At 48.2% G+C, this 8,763-nt stretch overlaps 1 non-coding gene across 1 annotated transcript; it reads right to left on the reverse strand.

The window, feature by feature from the left end:
• Positions 1-251: 251 nt before the first annotated feature.
• Trnat-agu lies at positions 252-326 on the reverse strand. Its single transcript has one exon. It is a non-coding gene; the product is annotated as a tRNA-Thr (tRNA).
• Positions 327-8,763: the final 8,437 nt, after the last annotated feature.

Here is an 8,763-nt window from a genome sequence, read left to right on the forward strand (position 1 = left end):
TATCAGTGAGCTTGCTGACCCTGTGTAGAATGGGGAGGGCGTGCGGTCTATCTGAGCCTGATTACGTGAATGCTTGACGTATGTTCTCCCGGACATGTCCGAAAGGACAGACACCACTCAGAATCCGCACATTTTATACATTGTATGTAAACTGAAGGTAGCGAGGGGCAGAAACGAAAGGAAAGGAATGGGATCGCTGTCGTCAGCTGCATCCAGACATTACTCGGAATCAGCGGCGACGAGTGAAAATGTGTACTGGACCGGGATTCGAACCCGGGACCTGCTGCTTACTAGGCAGATGCGTTAACCACTGTGCCATCCGGGACACAGCGTTATAACAACTGCGTGAACCGCCTCGGCACGCCTCACGGCCGATGCACAGTTCCCTCGAGCGCCACAGGAGGTGGGATGTACGAGGGCTATCCACAAAGTACATTACCTTTTTGGAATTAAAAATAAATAAAGTATTGGATTTTTTTTATTACATACAGATGAAAGCCACACTTAAATACTACTTTTCTACATAGTTGCCATTTAAATTAAGGCACTTATCGTAGCGATGGACGAGCTTGGAAATTCCTTCGTCGTAAAATTCGGCCGCCTGCGCCTTCAACCACGTGGTTACCTCTTCTCGAAGCTGTGCGTCGTCATCAAAACGCTGCATAGCCAACCACTTCTTCATTGCTGGGAATAAGTGGAAGTCGCTCGGTGCCAGGTCGGGACTGTACGGCGGATGAGGAAACAACTCCCACTTAAAAGATTCGAGAACTTCACGAGTGGCATTTGCCGTGTGGGCCCGGGCGTTGTCGTGAATCAGCAAGATCTTTGAGCCCAACTTTCCCCTGCGCTTGTTTTGTATTGCTCTTCTGAGGTTGTGCAGAGTTTGGCAATACCTTTGAGAGTTTATTGTAGTGCGTCTTTCCAGGAAATCCACAAAAATCAAACCTTTTCTGTCCCAAAAAAGATAACCACGTGGTTGAAGGCGCAGGCGGCCGAATTTTACGACGAAGGAATTTTCAAGCTCGTCCATCGCTACGATAAGTGCCTTAATTTAAATGGCAACTATGTAGAAAAGTAGTATTTAAGTGTGGCCTTCATCTGCATATAATAAAGAAATTTTCCAATACTTTATTTATTTTTAATTCCAAAACGTAATGTACTTTGTGGATAGCCCTCGTATTTGTGCATCCGCAGTGAAGAAGTTGGATCCACTGCCCAGCTGAGCCAATCAAATTATATGACTGCCGTGTCTGTTCTTTCAGACATGCTCGGTCCGGTAAACATTACTCAATGCCACTGATTCCGCGTAATGTTCCGATGCAGCTGACAGCAGTGATCCTTTTCCTTTCCGTTCCTTTCCTTTCATCACCTTTCCATCTTCAATTTACATATCTGAGTTTGACCGCGGGCAGATTGTGATGGCCCAGAGGCTCAGCACGAGAATTTCGGAAACTGCATGACTTGTCGGGTGTTCGAGGAGTGCTGTGGTGAGTGTCTTCTACTACTCGTGGCGAAACCAAGGTGAAACCACGTGCAGACGTCGTGGGCTATGGAGGCCACCCCTCACTACAGATGTCGGACGTCGTAGGTTGGGCAGACTGGAGAAACAGGGCTGGCGACGAACTGTGGCGGAACTTACGTCAGGCTTTAACGCTGGGCACAATATAAGAGTGTCTGAACAGAAAGTACACCGAACACTATTAACGATGGGCTTCCGCAGCCAACGACAACTGAAATAGGCAGGTGACCATCGGCATTTGACGTTGATGCAGTGGCAGAGCGGTGCATGGTCTGATGAATCCCGATACTTCCATCATTATGCCGATGGGAAGGTGCGAATCCGTCCTCTCCCAAGGGAACAGCTGATTTACACTAGTACTACGGGCTGGAGACAAACTGACTGTGGCTTCATTATGCTCTGGGAAACATTCACGTGAGCATCTACGAGTCCAATGGACCTCGTGCAGGGCACTATGACGGCCAAGGTGCAGACCACGTTCACTCACTCATGACGATCATATTTCCAGACATTTTTGAATGTGATTGAGTGGTTCAAGGAACACAGTTGCGGGTTCCAGCTGATGTGCTGGCCCCCTCAAGTCGCCAGATCTGAACCCAATGGAACCCACCTGGGATGTTATTGAAAGTGGTGTCTGTGCTCTTGGTCCCCCACCCCGAAATTTATAGGAATTAGGTGACTTGTGTGCGCAGATGTGGTGCCAACTCCCACCAGCGACCTAACAACGCTTCATTGCTTCCACGCCACGACGCATCGCCGCTGTATCCGTGTCAAAGGTGCACATACCGGCTATTAGGTAGGTGATCAAAATGTTCTGTCTGATCAGTGGTTATGTGTGTGGAAGCAAAAGGAAGGCATTTCGAATATATATTATGAATTTCTAACTAAGGACTTTAGAACGTACGTTCATAGGACTTCCTTTCTTGTTTTAGTGTCAGGGATCTGTTTCCAAAGTTTGAAAAAGTATTTTCGAATCTTTCATTGTAAATGACGAAATCTCCTGTCTTATTTTAGAAATGACGAAGAAACCACTACTTTTAGGAACTTTTTCATAATGCGGGGCCACAGTCATAATATATTTCTTTAAAGTCAGTAGCGCCATTACACTGTTGTTTATTTGCAGTGTTACATTTACACGTATACAATCATGATTTCGGCTTAAAAGTGCCATTACCGAGTGTTTTACGTGTTATACAGTGCCTAAGATGACACACTGCCGTATTTAAAATGCACTATTAGACACATTGTCTAAGGGTCGATATTTTTAATAGTGTATTTTAAATATGCTTTAAAGACACTACTTTTAGACCTGTGTCTACACATAGAATACGTAAAGATCTTTGATTTGAGGACAGTAGCTCTTAAAAGAAACGATATGCATTTACACATATCATAGTGAGCTATCATTTGAGAATGGTATAATAGACCAAAACTGCGATCATGGTGGATAAATATATTTACGAGGGCGGGCTGGAAAGTAATGCATCTGAATTTTTGATTTGAGAACTCTTAAAGATTTTTAAATAAAACCAACGTGATTAACATTCCATATCTTTATTCTTCATGCCTACATATTTATCTCTCAACACAATTATCATGGCGACGAAGGTATTTCTCCCAGCGAGAGACTAGTTTGTTGATAACGTCACTGTAGAAATTTGACTTTGGTTACGGAGCCATGACCTCACCTTTGTTTGAATCCATAATCACTATCATAGTAAAGGTATACTTTAAATTTTGGAAACAGATGAAAATCGGATGGGACCAAATCAGGATTCTATGGAGGATGACGAGGACGATAGAAATAAGGCGTCGGACTGACGCATATGTCACAGCGCTCGTGTGTGGTCTGGCATTCAGGTACTGGAGAGGGTATTCCATGTGTGAATGAACTCATCGAATTCGGAACTCGATTACCGAGTGCTCGCAACAACATAGTTACATTACACAACGCCATGTTACACGCTAGAATTCGGAGACCTCTAGCAGCAGTGGGCTGCTGCAAATATGTAAAGAGATGTAGAATATGCAGGTTCGCAGGAGAGCTTCTGTAAAGTTTGGAAGGTAGGAGACGAGGTACTGGCAGAAGTAAAGCTGTGAGTACCGAGCGTGAGTCGTGCTTCGGTAGCTCAGTTGGTAGAGCACTTGCCCGCGAAAGGCAAAGCTCCCGAGTTCGAGGCTCCGTCGGGCACACAGTTTTAATCTGCCAGGAAGTTTCATATCAGCGCACACTCCGCTGCAGAGTGAAAATCTCATTCTGGAAACATCCCCCAGGCTGTGGCTAAGCCATGTCTCCACAATATCCTTTCTTTCAGGAGTGCTAGTTCTGCAGGTTCGCAGGAGAGCTTCTGTAAAGTTTGGAAGGTAGGAGACGAGGTACTGGCAGAAGTAAAGCTGTGAGTACCGAGCGTGAGTCGTTCTTCGGTAGCTCAGTTGGTAGAGCACTTGCCCGCGAAAGGCAAAGCTCCCGAGTTCGAGGCTCCGTCGGGCACACAGTTTTAATCTGCCAGGAAGTTTCATATCAGCGCACACTCCGCTGCAGAGTGAAAATCTCATTCTGGAAACATCCCCCAGGCTGTGGCTAAGCCATGTCTCCACAATATCCTTTCTTTCAGGAGTGCTAGTTCTGCAGGTTCGCAGGAGAGCTTCTGTAAAGTTTGGAAGGTAGGAGACGAGGTACTGGCAGAAGTAAAGCTGTGAGTACCGAGCGTGAGTCGTTCTTCGGTAGCTCAGTTGGTAGAGCACTTGCCCGCGAAAGGCAAAGCTCCCGAGTTCGAGGCTCCGTCGGGCACACAGTTTTAATCTGCCAGGAAGTTTCATATCAGCGCACACTCCGCTGCAGAGTGAAAATCTCATTCTGGAAACATCCCCCAGGCTGTGGCTAAGGCATGTCTCCACAATATCCTTTCTTTCAGGAGTGCTAGTTCTGCAGGTTCGCAGGAGAGCTTCTGTAAAGTTTGGAAGGTAGGAGACGAGGTACTGGCAGAAGTAAAGCTGTGAGTACCGAGCGTGAGTCGTTCTTCGGTAGCTCAGTTGGTAGAGCACTTGCCCGCGAAAGGCAAAGCTCCCGAGTTCGAGGCTCCGTCGGGCACACAGTTTTAATCTGCCAGGAAGTTTCATATCAGCGCGCACTCCGCTGCAGAGTGAAAATCTCATTCTGGAAACATCCCCCAGGCTGTGGCTAAGGCATGTCTCCACAATATCCTTTCTTTCAGGAGTGCTAGTTCTGCAGGTTCGCAGGAGAGCTTCTGTAAAGTTTGGAAGGTAGGAGACGAGGTACTGGCAGAAGTAAAGCTGTGAGTACCGAGCGTGAGTCGTTCTTCGGTAGCTCAGTTGGTAGAGCACTTGCCCGCGAAAGGCAAAGCTCCCGAGTTCGAGTCTCGGTCGGGCACACAGTTTTAATCTGCCAGGAAGTTTCATATCAGCGCGCACTCCGCTGCAGAGTGAAAATCTCATTCTGGAAACATCCCCCAGGCTGTGGCTAAGGCATGTCTCCACAATATCCTTTCTTTCAGGAGTGCTAGTTCTGCAGGTTCGCAGGAGAGCTTCTGTAAAGTTTGGAAGGTAGGAGACGAGGTACTGGCAGAAGTAAAGCTGTGAGTACCGAGCGTGAGTCGTTCTTCGGTAGCTCAGTTGGTAGAGCACTTGCCCGCGAAAGGCAAAGCTCCCGAGTTCGAGTCTCGGTCGGGCACACAGTTTTAATCTGCCAGGAAGTTTCATATCAGCGCGCACTCCGCTGCAGAGTGAAAATCTCATTCTGGAAACATCCCCCAGGCTGTGGCTAAGGCATGTCTCCACAATATCCTTTCTTTCAGGAGTGCTAGTTCTGCAGGTTCGCAGGAGAGCTTCTGTAAAGTTTGGAAGGTAGGAGACGAGGTACTGGCAGAAGTAAAGCTGTGAGTACCGAGCGTGAGTCGTGCTTCGGTAGCTCAGTTGGTAGAGCACTTGCCCGCGAAAGGCAAAGCTCCCGAGTTCGAGGCTCCGTCGGGCACACAGTTTTAATCTGCCAGGAAGTTTCATATCAGCGCGCACTCCGCTGCAGAGTGAAAATCTCATTCTGGAAACATCCCCCAGGCTGTGGCTAAGGCATGTCTCCACAATATCCTTTCTTTCAGGAGTGCTAGTTCTGCAGGTTCGCAGGAGAGCTTCTGTAAAGTTTGGAAGGTAGGAGACGAGGTACTGGCAGAAGTAAAGCTGTGAGTACCGAGCGTGAGTCGTGCTTCGGTAGCTCAGTTGGTAGAGCACTTGCCCGCGAAAGGCACACAGTTTTAATCTGCCAGGAAGTTTCAGATGTAGAATAAGGTTGTAAATTGTAAATAACAGTTTTATTTGAAAATGGTTAAGAGTTTTCACATAAGAAATTCGGAAGCATTGCTTCTTAGAACTACGTTTTAATCACAGAACAAGTGAAACACAGTGTCCGTTCTAAAATTTCAGTGAGAGACTCGTTTCGCGTCATCAGTGAGATGATCGCAAGAGGAGAGGGTCCTCGAAAACGGATTCGCAAAGTGGCAGGAGAGCTGCGAACCACCACCACCCTTAGCCCTCATTGGGTGTCCTTTGTCCCGCTTCCGCACGCCGCCTACGCGTCGAGTCCCTTTCCTTTTATCGCGCCGTAGTTCCACCCAGGGACCCTGCAAATTCATACCTGCAAGTTGTGCCAGTACTTAGTGGGGAATACACGAGCGGCACGGCGCTCCCGGTGCTCGCCGAACATAGTTGGTTAACTTGTCTGCATACAAGCGCCAGCAACAGGAAGAGGCGCGGGCTGCGCCGTGACACGAGTCGAGGGGGGGGGGGGAGGGTTCTGCGTGGGGGCGAGGGTGGTCGGGGGCGGCGGCGGCGGCGGCGGCGGCAGATCGATCATCTGGGCGAGGCTCGGCTCGGCTCGGCTCAGACAGCGGGCCGGCGCCTTACTCCCGCTGATTACTCAGACACGGCCGCCGGAAGCTCCCCGCTGCCGCCCCCCGCTGCCACCCCTGCCACCCCCGCCGTCGTCCGGGCCTGCCCCGATGCGACACCTCGCCTCGCGACTCTGTCACCACCTCCGTGGATTGCCGCCTCCAACCGCAAGTCCTCGGTCTCCAACTGTGTCGGCCTGTGCTCAGTGCCCACACCTGTCTAGATGCTGAAGTTTCAGTGTGCGATGAGAACAGGGCACAACACAGGACGTCGTTGCAGTGAGAGGCGTTCACTCTTAGCAGCTGCAACGATACACTGCGGCCAAATTACGAGGGCTACTTTATTTCAAGGCTCGACCAGTCGTGAAATTAAAACCACAGTGAAAATCCGATAAGGTTTTGTGTAGATGTGTTGCACAGTGTCTCCAGTAAGCCCGTCCTTCCTGTCATTCCTCCCCTTTCAGTTCCTAGCACGCAGTTAGGTCGTGAAAATGCCTGAATTTTTTTTTTTTTTTTTTTTTTTTTTTTTTTTTTTTTAGCCTGTTGACTTTCGGCAGGTGTCTATTCAGCCATCTCATCGGTGAAATGTCTACTACGATGATACGAACGTTAGGACAACAACAACCAGTCTCGGAGTGGAGAAGATCTCCTAACTGGCCGGGAATCGAACCTGCGCCTCTTCGACTGGTAAGCCGCCGCGCTGACCTAGCAGCTACCGAGGTGGACGCCTAGAACCGTGACCCCACCAAGCCTGAAGTGCGTGCTGTCACGCTATTTCTTCATTCCGAAGCGTTATGCCTGATTTCATGCAGACCACACAACGTAAACGTCATACATAACAGCAAAGTGCGGCAATAGAGCAGGAACTTTATATCAGGAGCTACTGGCGTTCATGATGCAGGTGGTCAGGGAAAAAGGCGATCTCGTTCAGCGAGTGGATCACACGATCCGAAAAAATCATGTCCGAAGTACAATTCCGAACAAACGAACAGGAATGTTGTCATCAGACGTTGTCCCTGTTCATGACAACGCTCGACCACAATTTGCAACGCAACAAAGAAGCTCGTGCAGTGTTTCGATGCGGAGTGTTTAATCACCAACCACACAGCCCGGAATCTGCTCCCGATGTTCATCTCTTTGTTTTCTGGAAGAGCTGCTAATGAGGACAGGATTTTGGCAGAGAGCTGCAGACCAGCGTGGCGAACTCGTGTTTCAGGACAGGCGGCTGCCACTATGTCGAGGGTATTGCAATGTTCGTGCGAAGTTACGACAAATGTCTAAGTCGGGGCAACGACTATGTTTTAGAAACCATCGCTCCTGCCAAACACAGCTTGCTCTTTCCTCAGATATCGTGCGAATCATGGGTGAAGGGTAACAGGTAGATTCGGTACACCTGGATTTCTGAAAATGCGTTTGACAAGTACTGCTCTGTAGATTGTTAACGAAGGTATGAACAAACGGAATAGGTACGTGTGTGGCTCCAAGAAGTAACAGAACACAGTATGTTGTCGTTGTCGGAGCGTATTCATCAGACACAAGGGTATCGTCAGGAGTGCCCACGGAATTGTGTCTGGAACCCTTGTCACTCTCGTACATAAATGGTCTGAGGGACAGTGTGAGCAGCAGTCTGCGATCGTTTTCTGATACTCTTGATGTGTAATGAAATATGTCGTCATTGACTCACTATAGGAGGATGCAACATGACTACGACAAAATATCTAGTTGGTGTAATAAATGGCACCTGGCTCTAAATGCAGAAACATGTAAGTTATTGTAAATGAGTAGGAAAAACATTCCCATAACTTTCAATTACGACATTAGTAGTGGGCGTAACGTTGCAAGGCGATTTGAAATGGAACGAGCGTGTGAGGATTGTACTAGGGATGGGGAATCGTCCACTTCTGTTTACTGGGAGAATTTTAAGAAAGCGTGGTTCATCTGTTAAGAGCTGCGATTATAGAACCCTATTGTGACGCTTTTTTTGAGCACTTCTCGAGTGTCTAGGACTCCACCAGATCGGAATACATAGGAAGACTTCGAAACAATAAAGAGGCGAGCTGCGAGATTTGTTACAGGTAGGTTCGATCTACACGAGAGTGTCACGGAAATGCTTCCGGAGCTCAAACAGGAGTCCATGGAGGCAGGCGACATTCTTATCGAGGAACAGCACTGAGAAAATTTAGAGAATCAGCATTTGAAACCAGCTGCAAAACTCATACTGCCATCAACGTACATTTCGCGTAAAGACCACGAAGATAAGATACGAGATATTGGGTCTCATACGGAGGCATACAGATGGTCATTTTGCCTCACTCTATTATTTTGTGCCCAAGCTCCGACAGA

Source organism: Schistocerca americana, chromosome 4, assembly GCF_021461395.2.
Source record: "Schistocerca americana isolate TAMUIC-IGC-003095 chromosome 4, iqSchAmer2.1, whole genome shotgun sequence".
Classification (NCBI taxonomy): domain Eukaryota; kingdom Metazoa; phylum Arthropoda; class Insecta; order Orthoptera; family Acrididae; genus Schistocerca; species Schistocerca americana.